The sequence below is a fragment of the Polyodon spathula genome, chromosome 4 (assembly GCF_017654505.1).
Source record: "Polyodon spathula isolate WHYD16114869_AA chromosome 4, ASM1765450v1, whole genome shotgun sequence".
Classification (NCBI taxonomy): domain Eukaryota; kingdom Metazoa; phylum Chordata; class Actinopteri; order Acipenseriformes; family Polyodontidae; genus Polyodon; species Polyodon spathula.
Window position 1 is genome coordinate 17,313,354 of NC_054537.1, and position 6,863 is coordinate 17,320,216.

The 6,863-nt window shown below is 37.9% G+C and overlaps 1 long non-coding RNA gene across 1 annotated transcript; it reads right to left on the bottom strand.

The window, feature by feature from the left end:
* Positions 1-1,112: 1,112 nt before the first annotated feature.
* Positions 1,113-6,581, bottom strand: LOC121313805. The gene is made up of 3 exons (XR_005950039.1): positions 5,884-6,581; positions 5,508-5,591; positions 1,113-3,265 (listed from the first exon to the last, which is right to left on the bottom strand). It is a non-coding gene; the product is annotated as an uncharacterized LOC121313805 (long non-coding RNA).
* Between the last annotated feature and the right edge of the window lie 282 nt (positions 6,582-6,863).

A 6,863-nucleotide genomic window follows, 5' to 3' on the forward strand; every position in this document is an offset into this window, starting at 1 on the left:
GGGAGGAGGGAGGAGAGAGTTTCAGAGGAGGCAGGAGGGAGTTTTAGAGGGGGGAGGAGGGCGTTTCAGAGGAGGGAGGAGGGAGATTCAGAGGAGGGAGTTTCAGAGGAAGGAGGAGGAGATTCAGAGGAGGGAGTTTCAGAGGAGGGAGGAAGGAGGAAGTTTCAGAGGAGGGAGGAGGGAGATTCAGAGGAAGAGGTTCAGAGGAGGGAGTTTCAGAGGAGGGAGGAGGGAGATTCAGAGGAGGGAGGAGGGAGATTCAGAGGAGGGAGTTTCAGAGGAGGGAGGAGGGAGATTCAGAGGAGGGAGTTTCAGAGGAGGGAGGAGGGAGTTTCAGAGGAGGGAGGAGGGAGATTCAGAGGAGGGAGTTTCAGAGGAGGGAGGAGGAGGGAGTTTCAGAGGAGGGAGGAGGGAGATTCAGAGGAGGGAGTATCATAGGAGGAGGGAGGGAGATTCAGAGGAGGGAGTTTCAGAGGAGGGAGGAGGGAGATTCAGAGGAGAGAGTTTCAGAGGAGGGAGGAGGGAGTTTCAGAGGAGGGAGGAGGGAGATTCAGAGGAGGGAGGAGGGAGTTTCAGAGGAGGGAGGAGGGAGAGGGAGAGGAGAGGAGGAGGAGGGAGATTCAGAGGAGGGAGTTTCAGAGGAGGCAGGAGGGAGTTTCAGAGGAGGGAGGAGGGAGTTTCAGAGGAGGGGGAGTTTAAGAGTAGAAGGAAGATTTAGAGGAGGAAGGAGCTTCAGAGGAGAGAGGAGGGTTTCAGAGGAGAGAGGAGGTGGCTGCATGGCCTGCAGAGTGAAAAGACGCAGACGGCGCACGTTTTGAGTCAGCTGGGTTGAAATAAAAAAATAATAATTGGGCTTTCCAAATTGGGGAGAAAAGTAGAAAAAATAATTGCTGATTCCAAATAAAAATTTTAAAAAAGAAATTAAATGGAATAATATGATTGCAGGATTCTATAACAAGGGAAGACAATCTAAATATGATAAATTAAGGGAAAATTATATGTGTCTACAGTATGGTATGTACATTAGCATATATGTTTGTCATGTGACAAAGAACCATTATTAGACTGTTCTTTATTATGTTACAGTTACATTTTACATTTACAGCTTTGTTCATAATATATAGACTTTGTCAATTCACTTGTTGGTATTTAATGAAACAGTTCATTTGAATGCGGTGACATCAACTTTTTCAGCCATCTGGCCCAAACATCCTATAACCTCTTGGTTAATGCTGACTGGCAGAGTTTGTGTGATTACCTGGGATTTAATAGAGGACGTGATGTCAAATCAGAGCTCTGTCACTATTACTGCAGGTTGCAAGCTTGTGTTAGGCTTTGTAAATTGAGCGCTTAGAATGTAGGACATTGAAATTCACTTTGAATAAGACAAGGTATAGCAATCCAAAAAAAAAAAAAGAAATCCTAAACCAAAGTAGACCCGTAAAATAATAATCTATGATTTACCCACTGATAGTGACAAATGATCTGTTTTTTACAAACAACAATTTAAAAAAAAATGGAAAAGGTGGAAAACAATATGTTTGGTTCACACATTTTTCAAAGTAAGCTTTTAAACATAAGCATACATTAAAACATGTAGGACAATCTAGAATTATAAAAAGTACCTGTACATTTACCTGATGACACTGTAGAGCTCAGCAGCTACACATATCTGGGTTAATGAACTCTAAACTCTTACAATTCAAATTCACCAGACTGCTGAAACCAGAGCTATACTCAAATGTCCAGTCTGACAATAAGTCATCATTTATATCACTTACAAGTACATGCTTTGTTTAAAAGAACGGCAAACTTTAAGAGTTTGAAAATGAGCAAACATCAAAATAAACTAGAAACTCCATGGAAGATTTATTTTATCCACAATACTGCTTAAAAATCAACAGACATTATCTCAGAAGGACTGAATTGTTGTTTTTTTTCAGCTCCATCAATTAATTCACATTTCTCAATATTGGCAGAATAAAATAACATTGATTGCATGGTGAAATCACCATTCGTTTTGAAGTTATAAGGGAAGAATGCAGTTCCGTCACAGTTCACTTGTTAAAAGCAAATCAGACACACACTGTGGGCAAATTACTAATGGAAAATATAGGCCCAAAAGTCTGTAATTCAGGTGTAAGTGAACATTTTTAGGAAACATTCTACATTGTTGGCATTTGCGTATCACAAGAATTTATTCTAAAGCATGTGACTGTGCTTAGTATAATCCAGAAAAAAAGTTATTCCAATTTGGATTTTGCCATGAACTGCCCCTCTGAAATTAATTTTGTTTGTATGCACCCTAAAAATAGAAGGATCCAAGATAAGGCTGGGATTAAGTCATGGCTGTTATGGATTCCATGATTTTTGTAGGTGTCCTTCATTTTAATAGAGCACATTGAACTTTACCAACTTACAAAAATTGCCTTTATCTTTTAACATTACAATGCAAACCAACAACCACTTTTCCACTGATTTGTTGAGGCATACAACAGAGGAAACTGGGACTCCGACTGGTTGAATGATCCTTAGCAGTGTATAATATGGTATGGATTGGATCGTAAACTAAAACAAAAAGTCCACTTACAAGAAAAACCTTTCTAGCACAAGCATTTAGCTAATTTAACACTAACATAATGGGCACACATGTATATGCATTCCAATAGGATTCCACAGATTAATAACAAATTAAAGTGGAACACCATAGTAATAACCACTTTTCCATTGAAATTCACATGACAGCCATTATTTTAGAATATAAACAATGATAATTACATAATGATGATTTAAAAAATGCACTTGAAACTAATAAATGAAAACTGGGCAATGTTGTGGTTAAAGTAAGAACTATTGCGAGTAGAAAGCAGGTGGAACCCTTTGCAGCACCTGACTGAAGGCTCTTAGCAGGCATCAAATACTCTCCTCTCTGTACCTCCAGAAACTCTTTTAACAGTCAGGCAAAGAGCAGCTGCTGTGGAAATAAAGTCCAACCTTTGCAGGAAGCTATAAAGAAAAATATTTTCTTTGGCAAACCCAATAAGGCTCTTGGCTGGCTGGATTACAGTCTAGTAATTGAGGTAGAAGCCAACATTTCCTTCGGCTCTTCAAAACTATCCCAGGAGGGTGTAGTTCATTCATCAGTAGAGTTCATGGAGTATGAAGAGCATGGCACTGGATGCTCTTGTTTTCTCAAAACTCCAAAGCCTCGGGTGGAAGTGTTATGACACACATCTACCCTGTTCCAATCTTTTGAACATCCAATCTGAAAGACATAAGGGAGAGAGAGAGAGACAGGTGTAACAGAAGAAATCATACTTTTGCCCCACAGGATTGTGGAGGTACTCTCTGGGCTCATATTTCCTGTAAAGGCCGTCTGTCTTTTTATCAACATCTGTAAGAATGAAATAGCCCTGCACTAACCCTAAGGGAAGTATTATTTGGCAGAGGAACCCAAAGAAGAAAGAACACAAGGTGGAAATTACTTAGGGAGGAGCTGGCATGGCATTTAGCACCAGTTCAATACAGACATTTCTTGGAAAAGAGGAACAAGGCAATACATACTACTTCTTAGGATTTCTGAGAATCTAGCTTTTTCCAACTCGAGATACACAGTAATTAGGAATCTGAGAGTTTCCTGCACGTCTTTTTCAAAGAATAACAACATAATTCTGGGTATTTATAAACAGTGCAATAGGTGTGACTGGAAATTATTTTGTTCTTCATATTTGACTTCCTCATAGACCTAATGTACTCTAAAGAATCCATTAACACTTTATGGAATGTTTACATGTTATCCTCGTGGGGTTTTGGAAGTGTTAAAACCAGTTTATACAAAAACAAATGAAACTTTGAAACGACTCCCTGTTTAAAATGAACACATGGTGAATATATTGTGGATGATATTTTTGGTTATCCAGATGAATAGTCTTAAACAAGTCATAAATATAAAAGCATTTTTTTTTTATTATCTTGGCAATTGTAAGCATGCTATGAACCCAGAAGGAGAGATGCAATCTACATTCCCCAAAGACCATTAATGAGAAAACATGAAGAGTTCTACTACTTTCGCAATCTTAGAAAAAGTGCAGAAGCATTAAAAAAAAGAAGAAACCATTCAAAAATCAAAACAAAAAATTGAATTAAAAATGAGATTTCAACTAATTAATTATTTACGATAGATATACTTGCTATGGAAATGCCAAAATTTGTTATAGATTCATTAGAGTGATACCGTTTGTTCTTATTGAGCTACAGAGTTAATTATTTCCAATGACATACAGCACAGTCCAAAATACCCCTCATTCTATTTGAATGTATTTTCTCATTTCTATTCTTCCATCATTAAGGAAGGTGCGCTTGAGTTTCCAGAAATAGAGGAGCTCATTCAAGTTTTCATTTTATATCTGATACATGACTGATGACATTGGGCATAACACTCTTTGACTAGACAGGGTGTTTACAATAATCTCCCACTAACGTTGAAACTCTTTTACTCAGAAAACACCACATGGAATGAATGTAATTACACTATGTAACATAATTTTTGTTCCTGGGTAGTAAGTGTTATTTCCTAATTGCTTATGCCTCAAAAGTATAGAAAATGGCTATTATTCCCCACAAACTTTGCTTTTGTGACCAGGACAGTGATATTTCAAAATATCACTATTTCCAATGGGAAAACGGGCAAATGTGTGTCTTTTCGTTCACATAAAGTCAGAAAAAAACAACATATGAATCCAAATTAACATGTATTTATACTAAAGTAATACAAAAATGAGTACAAAAGATTTAGAAGTGAGTAGTTTTTCGAGATTTACGATTATACTGTATTTACAGTATAATCGTAAATCTCGAAAAACTACTCACTTCTAAACCTTTTGTAGTCAAAAAAAAAAAAAAAAAAAGAATTTGATACACGGTGTTATCCATGCCTTTTATGCTCAATTAGTTCTGAATGAACTACACCAGAATATCAGCCTTATATTGTTACCTTGGATAAGTCATCACTAAAAGCAAGTGTAATACTTCTTATTATTTAAAAATGATTGTATTAAGATACACCGTTACTAAAAAAAAAACTAGGGCTTGCTATTAGTATGGAAACATTTACTCTGAACAATACAAACAACTTTATGAACATCGATTTATTTTTATATTAATATGTTCTGCAACAAATGTTTCAACTTTTTAATTTCTACACTTCAGGAGTGATCCAATTCAGTTTAAATGTTTGTTTACAATCACATATTCTAATTATACTTCCTTTACATTAGGGTGCCATTGAAGGAGCAGGGCAAATAAAAAAAAAAATACGGGGCATCACCAAAAACGGCAGCGTTGAGCTCCCTTCTATTTAAACCTAGAAAGATGTTTTCTATCTAGTTCAGTCTGTGCAGCTTTGATGATAGGGGTAGGAGAGAGCTGAGGCAGGAACATGCAAGTGCAGAAAGCTGACCTTCAATTCCTCGATTTCTGGAATTGTATTCATAACTCAAGCAACTCACCATTGTCCGTCATACTCAGTTGTTATAAATCTCTCGAGTAGGCTGAGGCATCATCTCCATTGCAGTCTCTCTCAATGCTGTTACCTGGGGATAAAGAGTATGACAGTGTGACTGAGTTTAGCAATGAAGGGATATGCATACCACTTTTGAGTCCCTGGGTTGAAGTGGGCCATTTTATATCATTGCTCTATGGTACATCTTTCTTTTGCCACCTCTTCAAGAGCAACACTTGCAAAGGAACTGTTTGTTAAAATACCCATGGTACATTGAAAGAGGTTCTGCGGTGGCGCTATTTGGAGATCATAAGGATATTCAAGACTTGCTCTTGCTACAAGTTGCATTACAGTTCCTCCTACCCCATCAGAAAACCATTTACCATGCAGCATGGGTAGTAAACGAGTCCTCAGCAGGGACCCAGAGGAGGCTTTCTGGTGACACATGTTCATAAAGGTGTTCCTGATCTTGTACTGGGAAGCTGCTTCATCACAAAAATAAGACGGTCAACCAGTAGCTTAAGGAAGTTAATGAGGTGCCTTGGGAAGACAGCACTGGAGTATTGCACTTGTCATTAGTCTAACATTGGTGACATATACAGTATATAAATGTTACATTTTCATCGATTTGTCCATACACATTTGAGAGCAGAGTAGGAATACCCCACAAATGTGTGTAGTCAGACCCACTGAGATACATTTGGTGTCCCTTATGAAGCAAGGGTATATAATGTACCAGGGATATGAGTGCAGCACAAATCAATAACACATGCTTTATAGTTAATTTTAAATGTTGCAAAACAAATGAAGTAACAGCGAATGAGCTCGTGAAAGTTTCCAGAGCAACCTAATCTATTTCTTTAAGTGCAGAGTGACTACAATGTAACTATGCAATCTGCACACCGGGAAATTGCATAATCGTAGAATATAAAGAACAGCTGTGTGTGGTAAAGTGGGTAGCAGTGAGCAGGTGTAGAGGTGATGCTGTGCTTAGTAATGATGGACACAAAGACAGTTCACAGTGAAGAACAAGCTCTTTAATCCTTTGCAGTCCTATGTCGGACCAGGTGCGACATTACAATTTTCCCTTTCCAGTCCAATGTCGGACTCTGTCACATCAAAAAGACATAAAGCACAGGTCTCTAGTCATTTTTTCTCCAGAAAAAGACGAGAAAACCTTTCAGTGGCCAAGTGAGACCTATATGAGCCGAATGAAACTTGAAAAAAGGATTTATCAGTATGCACATCTATAAGAGGTATGTGAAAAATACAGTGAACAAGGGACTGGGCTTCGATGGAGATACAGTACTGAGTGTCCTTTTGTGATTCAATGCCTTTTAAATCTGTTTTACTCTGAAAAAAA